This window comes from Eubalaena glacialis, chromosome 11 (genome assembly GCF_028564815.1).
Source record: "Eubalaena glacialis isolate mEubGla1 chromosome 11, mEubGla1.1.hap2.+ XY, whole genome shotgun sequence".
Taxonomy (NCBI): domain Eukaryota; kingdom Metazoa; phylum Chordata; class Mammalia; order Artiodactyla; family Balaenidae; genus Eubalaena; species Eubalaena glacialis.
The window spans coordinates 28,844,570-28,858,486 of NC_083726.1; positions in this window are offsets into that span (position 1 = coordinate 28,844,570).

The following is a 13,917-nucleotide window of genomic DNA, read 5'->3' on the forward strand; positions in this document are numbered from 1 at the left end:
AGTCTTCAGGATTAGCAGGGAGACCTCAGAGACACCTGCCTTTACTTAGACACCCCAAGAAAGCCTGAGGGTCAGGGTGGCGGCGGGGTGCTTTAGGCACAGGCTCTGGAATCTGAGACTTGAATCTGGCTGCTTGAATCCAGCCGAAGCACTGTTGCCGGTGCCAAGAGGCAAGGCACTTCATCCTCGCCGAGTCCCGGGTTGGGTTCTTGGCCTGGAAAATGGAGTTGAGAATATATCCAACCTTCAACTCCAAAATTCAACCTCTGAAAGCAGGTTTTGGGTTTTTTTCCTACCTAGGTTTGGCAAAAACACTTTTGGCAGTAAAACCTCACCTGGCGTGAAGAAGCAGTCTTCTTCCTTCTGTGTCTGTTCACACGTCGTGCTGTAGGAATGTTCACATGGTTGAGTTCCAGGCCCCAAGGAAGGGGTTCATACCATGTGGTACATGCTCCATATGCACTCCCAAAATCTGAAAAATGCTGAATTGCAGAAACACAAGTGGCCCTTAGGCGTGGGATAAGGTTATCCACCTCGGAGGGTATTGGGGCATAGCTAATAGCTGTGAGGGGGTTAATGAGAACCAGCATGGTGTAATCACTCAGTGTTGGCCGCTTTCACCATCGCACTGTTCTCTTGAATGATAGTGGGAGGCTGTGTCTAGCTCCAGGAATAGCTACAAAACTTTGTGTTAGGAAGTACCTAAGACCCTGCAGGTTACACATCAGCTTATTTTATTTCTGTTGTTTATATTTATCTTGATTGTTGAATTTGCTTCCGATTTTCTTTTGGGGTGGTTTCTCAATGCCTTCTAACTCCACATTTTTATGAGGAAAAATAGCATTTTCTCCCGCCCCTGCCCCCCACCCATCTCTCTCTCTCTCTCTCTAGCACTTAAATGCCCTTTCTCCTTGATCACAGGGAACCAGAGAGCTGATTACTGATGCTGCTGCAGAGCCTGTCTCTGACAGTGGTGATTAATGGTCGAAAGATGCTAAATGTGAAACAGTAATTCAGGAAAGCTCTCAGGACATTTTCTCCGGAGCCAGGTGCTAAGGACTTCTCAACAGGGACAACTTAGTGGGGGAAATGGAAAATGAACACACACAATGTAAAACTTTGGCTATAAATATAAGCTGATTTGCAGGAGAGAGTACTATTTTGTTTGGTGTTTCCTCCATGGTATGGCCTGTTGCCTGAGGTAGTTAAAATTCTTTTTCCTGCATATAAACTTAGGAGCTTGGGTATGAGGAAGAATAAAGAGGGCTAAGCTAGAAGAGCTTGACTGATTGAAATAAAAAAGTAAACACTTTTTGTCCCATGGTGGTAAGATAATCAAGGTATCCTTCTATTGTAAGAAATACTGATGTTTAGTAAAAACAAAACAAAAGAAAAAACTGGCAGGAAGTTGTGGATTCATTTTGCCTGTTGAAGCCAGTTTCCCAAACTCTTGCTGAGTGGAGACTGCTTTCTGAGGATGCACTCCATGAAATATTTTAAGTTGTTAGAAGTATTTTTGGTTCTGTTTTTTGTTGTGTTTTGTTGTTTAGATTTTGGATTCTCAGATTCTAACATCTGAGTTTCTGTGTTGTTGTCTTCATCAAAAAAAAATGTAAATGAGTGAAGTAAATCATAGTAAGTGCAAAGGAGATGCAAACAGCAATGAGAACTTAAAGTTTTCACAATGTTTTACTTTGTAAACTCAGCCACAAGTCATTTCTTGCTGACAGCTATTTTAGAGGCTGAAGAAATAAATTTGTCTTGAGCACAATTGCTATGAATTTTTTTATATAATCCACATTTTCCCTCTTAATTGTCATGGCTTTCTGAGTTCTGAATGGCACACAGCTCCCCCACCTCCTCAGGTCATATTGTCTCAAGACAAATACAGAATGTGTAGAACATTAAAGCACTCACAATTGGTGTTACGGGAAAAGAAGGAAATCACAAAAGCTCTCTCCTTATCCTGTAACGGAAGAGCACAAGTAACCACATTTTTCTTGGCTTTCTCTAAGGGCACTCACAGCCCATGGAATCCACTTGAGAATAAATCAGTAACCACCCCCCCTCCCCACCATCCCTGTGATCAGGGCTGCATTTATTCAGTCCCCAGGTATGGAACCACAGCAGGCAAAGTCTGATCTTCCCCTCAAACAAAATAGGATTTAATTTCTTTTTGTTTCTTAAATGTCTTTTTAAATTTCTGAGTCTTTTGTTTCTTAATTTTTTTTTTTCATTCAGTGATTGTTTTTAATTTTGATTTTGTTCAAAGGTAAATCTAACTCCTGGTGTCTTCCTTCTTCTGTACTAAAAACACATGCATGACAATTTACCAAAGACTGAGGAGAAAATGGCTCATTCTTGAGTGACGTGTTCAGTAGCAGAAGAAGTTAGGATCTGGGAAGTTTCTTTATATGAAAGGGTCTGGAAGGTCTTTGTTTCAAGCTGTTTGAGTCCACTTTAGCCAGTCCAGGCACATTTGTTGTATCTAAACCTCTTTTCCTTTCCTTTCTTTTTAAATATGTGTTCAATATCTGATTTTATGAGCATCAGCCAATGTGCAGGATTCAGCTCAGCTCTAATGAGAATTCAAAGGTCATGATGGCACAGTCATCACCACTGGCAGTTTATAATCTAATGCAGAAAAGAGATTGACAAAATCTAATAGTAAGACAATATTTTGTGTCATGATAAAGGTACAGAGTGAAATGCTTAATTTAGGGAAGGCTTCATAAGAAAAGGGGCATTTAAAGGAGACTGATGGGTCAATAGTGAAAAGGGAAGGATATCAAGACTGAAGCCTTAAGTTCAGTGAACAGAGTATTCCAGTGTACCTAGAGCTCAAGGTATGTGTATAAACTAAGACCTTGTCCTAAAACAAAAAATCACAGTCTAGCGAGGGAGAAATGTAAATAAACGAATGAATGAGAGTACATTGGGCACCCTGAGTTACGCCCAAAGACCTTTGGAACATCGAAGAAGAAACCCTAACTGTGGTGGAGGCTGGGGGTTGGTTGGAAAGCTTCACTGGGGTCTGAATCTTGAAGGGGTAGTACTTTGCCCACAGAAATAAGAGAAAAGCATATGTAAGTTCCCCTTACCCTTTGAACTTGTAACAGACACACAACTTTTCTGGGGCTTTCTAAGGAAATTTTACTTCAAGATTCTGCTAGGCAGTAGTTCTCCCTTCTCTGAATTGACGTGTAAGGATGCCAAGTTCTGCTTTTTCTTTCCTTACTGATTTCTCTTAGTTTTTTCCTCTCACTGTTCTTATTGGTATTTATCACTTTTCTTTCCTCAGTAGAGCTCCATTTTCTTCTCAACCTGGACCCTGTAGGAAGCACCCATACTGTTTGGTCACCAGGCTGATGACCTTCCAGAGGTCACCATCTCAGGTTATCTTCCCCAGCATCCCTTCAGTTTCATTAAGCAAAACACCTAGTTGTTATAAATGCATGGTGGGACCCTTGCTTTCTATAGAATAGCAGTATAAGAAACGGCCTCAGGATTGCACCAGGAGATGGTGTTTCAAGTTGAGGCTCTAAAGTCAAATTGCTCAATTCTGCCACTTAGTAGATGTTTAATCTCAAACTAGTTACCCAATCAGTCTATGCCTCAATTTCCTTTTCTATAAAATGGAAATAATACAGTACCTACCTCACAGGGTTATTGTGAGAATTAAATGAGATAATCCATGGAGAGCATTTAGCACTGTGGTTAGGAAGGATGTAGTCACATTTTAATAAATATTAGCTATTATTTACATTTTTTGGCCAGCCATATAGCACCTTCTTGCTTTGTATGCTGTATGATGTCAACCTGCAATGGTCTATTTTATGTGTCACCTTGACTGGGCCACGGGATGCCCAGATATCTGATTAAACATTATTTCCAGGTGTGTCCATGAGGGTGATTCTGGAAGAGACTAGCATGAACAGGTGGACTGCATAAAGCAGATGGCCCTCTCCAGTGTGGGTGGGCATCATCCAGGCCATTGAGGACCAGGAACTGAACAGAAAGGCTGAGGAAGCTTGGGTCCTTGTCCTGCTGACTGAGCTGAGACACCAATCTTCTCCTGCTCTTGAGAACGCTCAAGGTTTTGAACCACACCATATGCTTTCTTGAATCTCCAGCTTTCAGACAGCAGATGTGGGACTTCTCAACTTCCATAATTGGCGTGAGCCAATTCCTCATAACAAATCTCTTTATATATATATATATATATTCCTATTGGTTCTTTTCTCTGGAGAACCTACTACACAGCTTTTCTAATCAAAGTGTAACCACTTTGCAGCGAGCGGCATCAGCATCATCTGGGAGCTCATTAGGAATACCTATTCTCAGGTCCCGCCTTGCAATTTTAACAAGACCCCTGAGTGAGTCCCAAGCACATTAGAGCATACAGTTCCCTTATTCCCCATGAAAACTTCTTGGTTGTATCAATGCTTTATCAACTATGGAACGGCCACAGCCTCACACCACAGACTGAAGATCAGCCAATTAAAGACAATTTCAGCCAAGACGCAGAGTCAACAAAGATGTAGCCCCATTTCAGATGGTGCAGTTCTAGGGAAATAAGTTATAAGGGTTTTTTAAGGCCTCACAATTTCAGAAAAATGAGAACAGGAGGAATAGATCACTACTCTGAATATAGTTACATACCACAGAGGAGGAGGGGAACTGGAGGGGAAGAGAGACCTAGTGACCAGGGACAGTGTTCTTTACCCTGCTCTTAAAAAGAGGCAACCTAGAAGAGCATCAAGGGAACAAGGGAGAGGAGTACCTGAGACTCAAGCATCTACTGAGGAAAGTTGACTAGACAGAGATAAGTAAGAACTAATGGAAGGCCGTTGAGCCAAGAGCTCTCACACTAACGTGGTTTCCTGTGGAGTTAACTTTTCACAAAGAAAGGGGAGAATGACAAGAACTTAAGATGTATTTTTCTTAATGGGATTGGCTGGGGTGAGGATCAAGACATTTGTTGGAAAAGTACTTACAGACAGTAGAACCATACCTGAGCTTTAGCTACTCACTACCTTCTCTTCCCTCCTCAGTTTTCCGAATGACTGAAAAAATACACATTACCTTCTCTCAAATGTTCAGATTTCCAGCCTGAGTCCTAATGGACAATTCAAGGGGACCAGGTAAACACTGAATGGATGTGATGGTAATCCTCCAAAGTTATTGGGCAATATCAGGACCAGATGAAATTGTACCCAATAAAAGTTGAATAAGTAGCAGGAAAAATGGGATTTCCTTACAATCATAAAAAAAAATGAAAAAACAATGTGACATGTAAAAGAAAGGTGGCACATAATACGTGTTAGAATAATAATTACTTCAGGAAATTAAAAACAATAGACTAGATTTCCTCCATCCTCTCAAAGGGATTTCAGTCCTGGTGAATGGAAAGGTGACCTGGCATGCTTAAAGAAATTGAAGGGGAGAATAGGATCAGTTTTGAAATGAAAATGGCTTTAGAAGCAGAGAAGAGAAGCATCAACATTGAAAAAAGATCAGAGATATGGAGGGTAAGCAAGAGAAGAACCACACAGCGGGCAGTGGAAAAATAGAAGGCAATGAAAGAAATTAACCAGGAGCATATAGAAATGAAGACCCAACACAAGGATGATTTGAACACCAGACGATGAAAACCTAGAATGAGCTGGAGCTAGATAATGCATCAATAACTTATGAACATACTGTTTTCCAAAACAAAACAAAGCAATGGCAGAGGAATGCATGCAGGGTTTTATCATTTATTTAAAGCTTAAAAACAGATAAACATTTCTATATGTATAACACATTGTGAGAATATAAAGCAATAGATGAGAATGATAAACTCCTAATTTGAAAGAGTGACTACCTCAAGGGATTGGGGAATGGAATCTGAAATGTATACACAGTGAGCTTTGATGGCATTGTTATGTTTTGTTTTTTTTTTTCAGGTAAGGTAGTGGGAGGATGGTTATTCATTGTATTATTATTTATAGCTCTTTGTTTTGTGCTTTTGAAGATGTGGTAGAACAGCCCTCCTCATACTTTATAGATGGGAGTGTAAATTCTATTAAATTATTTCTGGAGCTCAGTGAGCATTTTCAAAATTCATATTCAGGCATTCCTTTATTCAGATTTCTTCTATTATATCTTAAAATTTTTATATTATAAAATATTTAATGTATACAACGAGGTTTAAAGAAAACCTTTAGAAATTCTAATTGTAGTTGAATTAATTTTATATTCTTTTTGAAAGGATTAACATTTTAATGACAGTGAGTCTTTCCACATAGGAGATGAAAAATACCACAATAGCTGATCATATTTGGTTTCTAAGGTTTGGATGAGAAAGCCAAATATCTGTTCTCAAGAGTTGAGAAACCAAAGAATTTGTTCAAATTTTCTGAATATATTCGGCTCCTTAACTGTATAGTGAGAATTGAGATCAGTAAGGAGTACTATCTGAACTGTAATTTGTTATTTTGCAACCTAAACTCTCTGCAGTAAAATGAACTGGGCCCAGACTCTTTCTAATGGTAGATTGTTCACGATATTCTAATTTCTTCTTTGGTGAAGAAGAGAGGGAAAATGTTATTTTTGTTTTACATTGTCTTTTTTGTATTATTTATATCTCCATATCCTTGCTTATTTGTATCTGCTTGATTCATCAAATTCTCATGCAAAATCATACCCACTATGGCTGTGATTTTTAAGATGGTTATACCTGTCTTTGTCAGAGTTTTTTGCTTTATGTATTTTGCTGCTGTAGTTTTTGGTGTGCAGGAATTCATTCATTGTACTTGTAGATGTCATAATATGCCTCTTTTCCTTGCTTAATGGTCTTGATCTTGAATTCTTCTTATCTTATCTTGATTCTGCCATTTCTGCTTTCTGTTTGCCTACATTTGCCTGGTGTAATTTTCCACATGCCTTTATTTTCAAGCTTTCTTTATCATTCTGTTTTAGGCGTGTTTCTTGAATACCACATTGGGCTGGTATATCTGTTAGGATAATTTGGGTTGCAAATAATGTGCACTGGTTTCAAAAAATAGAGGAAGATATATTTGCTCTTATAAAGTTGCAGGATAGGTTTCGTTTCAAGCATGGCTTGTTTCGGTTTTGCTGCTTGATTTCTCTCAGTTCTTTCAGCTCTGTGCTCCTTTGTGTGTTGGACTGCTTCTCTCATGGGAGCAAAATGGCCAGAGAGGTCCCAGGCATCCCATGTGTTTATACCTCACAGTCCAGAGAATGAGAAAACTCCTCTTCTGAAAACCTTGAAAACTCTTTAATCACATGTCAAACCCTAAAAAAAAAAATCACTATGACCAATGGTGTGCCATGCCCCATTGAGTCTGGGCCTGTGTTATTCATCCTTGAACCAACCACTTTGGTGAGGAGATTGGTATCATGATAAATGGTTAGTTTGGGTGAATTAAGGCTCAAGCCTAAAGCTGAAATTTGAGATTAATTCCCACCCAAGCTAATGTGCTATTATTCAAGAGAACAGAGTAAGTAAGTACTGTAAAGAAGTTAGCACAATTCTCACTATTGCATAACAATATAATTCTACATCTTCAGAAGCCAAATGGATCAACTGATAAAACATACCAGAAATAATTAGAAATAATGAGTAAGATTGTTGTTGGAATATTAGTATTCATAAGGGAAAAATCAATAGTTTTCCTGTCACAAAGAATAACCAATTAGAAAATATAATTGAAGAAAATATTAAGTATAAAATATATTGGAATATATTTATTAAGAAACATGCAGTATTTATATGAAAACATATTAACTTTGAGATTTAAGATGTTTCTGGCTAGAAGAACTTAATTTTGTAAAGATGTCTGTCCTCTTTAAAATACTCTCTTTGGGGTGTGTGTTTGGGGAGGGAGGTTTGGCAGTTGAGACAAAAGATTTAAAAGTGCATCTGATGAAATGAATTATGCTATACTATCCAGAAAATTTCTAAAAAACAAAACAAAACAAACAAAACAAAAAAACCCCAAACCAGGTATAATGGGCCTTTGAAGAAGAAGAAAGCCTTTTCTCACCAGATATATAGACATAGTATAAAGCTACAGTAATTAAAAGCAATGGAGTGCTGGTGCAAAAACAAATAGAGAAAAATAGTTAAACACAATGGAAAAATCCAGAAAAAGACTAAAGTAATATAAAGATGGCTTAGCACATTAACACATTAACAGAGTGTGTGTGTAAATCCAAGAGAGTATATGAATTATTCAATATATAATTAGACAATAATTAGTTATTTGAGAAAAAATATAAACCAGATCCTTATCTCACAGCTCATACTAAAATCAGTACCAGATGGAATTTAACTGTAAATTGAAGTAGAGTAGGTCTTTTTATGAATGATGGGGAAAGCAATCAAGAAATATGACTATATAGTTTTTAATTTTTGTATGTGAAAACAAATACATTAGCAAACAATCCTTTCCCTCTAGCTAAGAAAACTAAAATCTTGACAAAATTTTAAGAGAAAAAAACCATTTAAATCACCAGTGAGCTAATAAGTCAAAGAAAAGAAGGAAAAAAAAAAAGAAAAGAAAAGAAAAGAGAACTGAGCTTTGCATGTGGGACTGCTTTCCCCTAGAGGCATCTGCCAATTTTGGAAGTTAAGTGGGAGGCTGATAAGGTGAGCTGAGCCTTTAAAGATGCTTAGGTCTAGGGGAGGAAAAGAAGTTCAATGCTGCCAAGGAGGGAAGCATTGGTAAACTCACAGATTTTAGGTTGGGACTCCAAACTAAAGAGCTACATTCCATGAATAAGGATGGTCCTGAAATAGATCTTCCCCAGAAGGGACTGATTTTGTCATTTAATTATTGAATTAGCATAATTCAGGATTGCTAGTGTCCCTAGCCACCAGTCATAAGCAAACAAAATCTCTGAAGGAAGGTAACATCCTAGTCTCAAATTACCTCTTACCACTTTTCACATGCAATATCTGACATTCAGTCAAAAATAACCAGACATACAAGGAATCAAGACAGTGTAATGGAAAATCAAAAGAAGCAGCAGTTGGTATAAGGAACCCATCAGGTACCTTAAAATTGGAGTTTTCATACAATGGATTTTAAAGTAAATATAATTAATATATCTGAGATAATAAAACATGAGATTGATAATTTCAACAGATAACCATAAATTATAAAAAGGTACAAAATGGAAATTCTAGAACAGAAAAACAAATGTAACTGAAATCAGGAATTCAATGGAGGTTTAACATGAAGCTAGACACACAGAAGAGAAAATTAGTGAACTGAAAGATAAATATGAAAAAAATATACAGAATGAAGCACATAAAGATGAAAAGATTAACACACCCCCACACAGAAAACAATGTAAGAAACATAGGGGAACTAGTGAAAAGTTCTAACCTATTTGTTAAGACTCCCAAAAGGAGGGAATTCCCTGGTGGCCCAGTGGTTAGGGCTCTGCGCTTCCACTGCAGGGGGCATGGGTTCGATCCCTAGTTGGGGAACTAAGATCCCGCATGCTGCATGGTGCAGCCAAAAAAATAAAAATAAAGATAAAAATAAAAGTAAAATGATGGGAAAACTCCTGCAAAAGAGCTTCTATAAGATGAAGTCTCATCCTTCAAAAATGAGCATGAAATAAAGGCATCCTTTGATAAACACTGAGGGAAATTTGGCACCCACAGACCCATACAAGAGGAAGTACTAACATGTTCTATTCTGAAAGAAGACAGTTGTTTTGGATGGAAACTCAAAGATATAGGACAGATTTAGAGCGTCGAAAAGGATAAATATTTAATGTTGTTGTGAGACTATAATAATAGTATCTTGTAGGGCTAAATGTATCACAAATAACATGTATTAAGAGAAGATAAAAGGAGTTAAAGTGTTCTAAGGTTTTTGCATTGTCTGGGAAGAAGTAAATATACTCATTTATCTTAGACTACAATATGTCATCTATGCAGGTTGTAATCTCTAGTTTAACAAATAATAGTAAGATTATGTATAGCTACCAAGTTAATAGAAGGAGGAAATAGAATTATAAAGAAGTAATCAAAAGAAAAGAAAAAAAAAAGAATACAGAACAGTAAGTAGTACAGATAAAAAGCAAATAGCAAAACCCAATCATATCAATAATTACATTAAATGTAAATGGACTACATATTCCAATTAAAAGACCCATATTGTCAGACTAGATTAAAAAATAAAAACAACCAACTATATGTTATTTTTAATTAGACAGACACTTACAATACACAGAAGAGACTGAAACCAAAAAGACTGAAAAGTTATATCATGCAAAAATTACCCAAAAGACAGTTATTATCACTATGTTATTAAAAGTAGACTAATGAAAAATGAAGAAGAAAAAGTTGTTGTGGCGGGGAGGAGGAGAGAGAGACCAGGCATTCACTGTAAGCAATGTTTTTGAAGGAGCCAACCTCTTTCTGAAGACAGTGGGCAAAATGGGGTAAATGGGCTGATGAATGTGGAGCATGTGTGCTAGAAACTAGTGGGAGATAACATAGGCTTGGAAAGATGGGATCAGATTAGGGAAGGCCTGCAAATTCTTTCAATGGACATTATATGTCATAGATTTGGTCATGACTTTAATCAATGAGAAGCTGGTATATCTGCAGTTAGTGGTAGTGAAAAATACATTTAAACCTGTCATTATCAACCTCATTAACAGCTTTTGGATTATTGGAATAAGTCTATTTATTACCTACTGTAAGTGTTAAAGTCTCCTTAATCACCCTCAAATAGTACAGTGGTGGTGGTTAAGAACTCTGGCTCTGCAGAATTTGCCTGGGCTCAAATTCTGCCCTCACATTCTGCATCCAGTTCTTCCTAGCTGTATGACCATGGGCAAAGACTCTTAACCTCTCTGAACCTCTGTTTTTTAAATCTATAAAATGGGAATATTGGGAGAACATAACTACTAGGCTTGTTCTAAGAATTAAATGAGTTAATATTCATGAAATATGAGAACAATGGCTGGAACATAGTAAATGCTCAACAAATGGCTGTTATGTTTTATTGTTATTAAAATTACGCCTTTTACATGGGAGATTGTTTTGGTATCTAAATTAAATGCTGATTCAGTAAGCCTAAGGAAACCAACTGAACAGCATTTTTTTCTGGCCTTGCTCTATCCTCAACTCTGAACCAGGAGCTTAGTAATATGTCTGGTCTTTCCTGCTTGAAATATATTTCCCAAAATCTGGCAAACAGTGAAGGAGTCGTTCCTATGTGCGGGCCCTCTGGTTGGCACTGAGAATATTCTCCAGTAAGGCACAGGCTGTACCCCTGAAGGAGCTCACAGACCTGTGAGTTAAGAATTTCCATGGGGCTTCCCTGGTGGCGCAGTGGTTGAGAATCTGCCTGCCAATGCAGGGGACACGGGTTCAAGCCCTGGTCTGGGAAGATCCCACATGCCACGGAGCAACTAGGCCCGTGAGCCACAATTACTGAGCCTGCGCGTCTGGAGCCTGCGCTCCGCAACAAGAGAGGCCGCAATAGTGAGAGGCCCGTGCACCACGATGAAGAGTGGCCCTCGCTTGCCACAACTGGAGAAGGCCCTCGCACAGAAACGAAGACCCAACACAGCCATAATTAATTAATTAATTAATTAATTAATTAATTTAAAAAAAAAAAGAATTTCCATGAATAAAGGATTTCCATGCAGTGGGATATGGCTAATAAGAGGAAGGATGTAGGATGAAGAATGCACTTTGGAAGCAGAGGAGAGGGATATTTTCTGGCTGGGTCATAAGAGGAAGGCTTCCCAATGGATTTGGAAGGAAAGGCTGGAGAGGAGATTCTAGGCATAAAGAAGTACCTGTGTATAGAGGAGAATGGAAGTACTGGCCATGCTGGGGAGTAGCTAATGGCCCCATAGTGTGGGGAACATCAGATGAACAGAATGGGAAGTGGCATTTGTGAAGGCTGGAACAGCAGGCCAGAGTTGGGTTGTGACTGCTTTTCCATGAAATTTAGAATTATTCAGGATTATTTTAAAGCCACTCTTTTGTAGCAAACCTTCAAATAAAGTTATACTTAAGGTATAGTTGTACTTTTCAGTTTATGGAAGAAATTCAGTATGCATGTTCCCTAAGTAGTCAAGCATTGATAGGAATTTAGGGCTTAGACATAGAATTATTTTTTCATTATTCTTTCTTTCTTTCTTTTTTCCTTTGGATTTGTTTTATTTTCACACTGATTACAAGAAAAACTAAAGGCCTTTGAGTTTGGACTTTCAAGGTGAAAAATACTACATTGGATCAACCTTTTTTGATTTTTCATTTGTTTGTTTCTTTTAATTGAAGTATAGTTGATTTACAATATTGTGTTAGTTTCAGATGTATAGCACAGTGATTCAGTTATACATATATATAAAATAGATAACCAACAAGGACCTACTGTACAGCACAGGGAACTAGACTCAATATTCTGTAATAACCTATAAGGGAATATATATATTCTTTTTCAGGTTCTTTATGTATATATATATATATATATATATATATATATGTGTGTGTGTGTGTGTGTGTGTGTGTGTGTATATATATATATATATGTGTGTGTGTGTGTGTGTGTGTGTGTATATATATATATATATGTATGTGTATATATAAAACAGAATTACTCTTTCTTAAACTAAGTGATACTATGACCAATTAAATGTGCCCTCGTACTTGCTGAACTGTTCCATATATGGTTATACAAATTATGACTATAATAACAGTGATGAAAAAATAGCATGAGTAATAATAATGCTATCTAACATTGATTGACAGCATTTTATGTGTCAGGAACTATTGCAGAATCTATTAATTTCATTAGCATATTTAATACTCACTTTGAGGCAGATATTATTGTTATGTATATAAGAAAACATTTTATAAGCCAGTGAAAACACTAAACCAATGGTAATGGTAGGTTATGTTATTTTCTTAACATGTGCAGTAGGCCTCGTCTGCCTCTTATTTTCCTTATGTGCTCATCTTTTCTTTAGTTTTATGCTATAGGCTAGAGAGAGAGACAGACAAAAACCAAGAGGAAGGAGGGAGAGAGGGAGCTAGACAAAGAGAGAGACAGAGACAGAGGGAGAAAGAGAAGAGAGAAATGGGGAAAGGGAAGATCTTTAGGAAATTATTATCCCTAACTGCAGTTTGAGTTTTGTTTTTCTTTTTAAAACTCATTCAGAGAGAAAAAAATAAGGCAATCCTATCATATAAGAATATTATTCTACCTTGCTGATTTTGCCTAGGTTGAGACTGGTAGGTGCTGAATTAGAGATTCTGGAAGGTACGCTGGGTTTCAAGCAGATGGAGAGTTTGTCTTGCCTTTCGAGCCAGACTCAAAGTAAGCGCTATAATATAACATCATTCTCCTCCCCACTCACTACATTTGCACAAAATCAGGTTCTCAGGTACCAACTCAAGGTAGTCACTAACTTTCCACTTAGAACATTTACTTGGTTGTGGAAACAAATAGAATAATGAACATTTGAGACTCTCAAAGTACTATTAGGAAGATATTAATGGACATCCCCTTAAGACTGTAATTAATTCTGCAAGGAAATTATGATGGAATTGTCAGTTTAGAAATTTATATTTTGGACTTAGATTCAAAAATTTTAAGAAGAAGAAGAAGAAAAAAAAACCCTTGCAGAAGCAGGGATTTGCTTAAAGTTCTTTTTAATCCCTAACGACTGCAGGTCTAAGAATTTTACAAAATGGGAGGAAAGAAATTATGTGTAATTTTCTCATCTGAACTAGTCTCCTTTTGCCCACTCCTTCCCAAATTTCAGCTGCTTAGCATGTCGGCCAAATCCTGCAGTGCACGTCACTTTAGAACAATCTAAATGGGAAAACCACGGAGATCCACTTCTTTAAAATTATGCACCAACAAATCC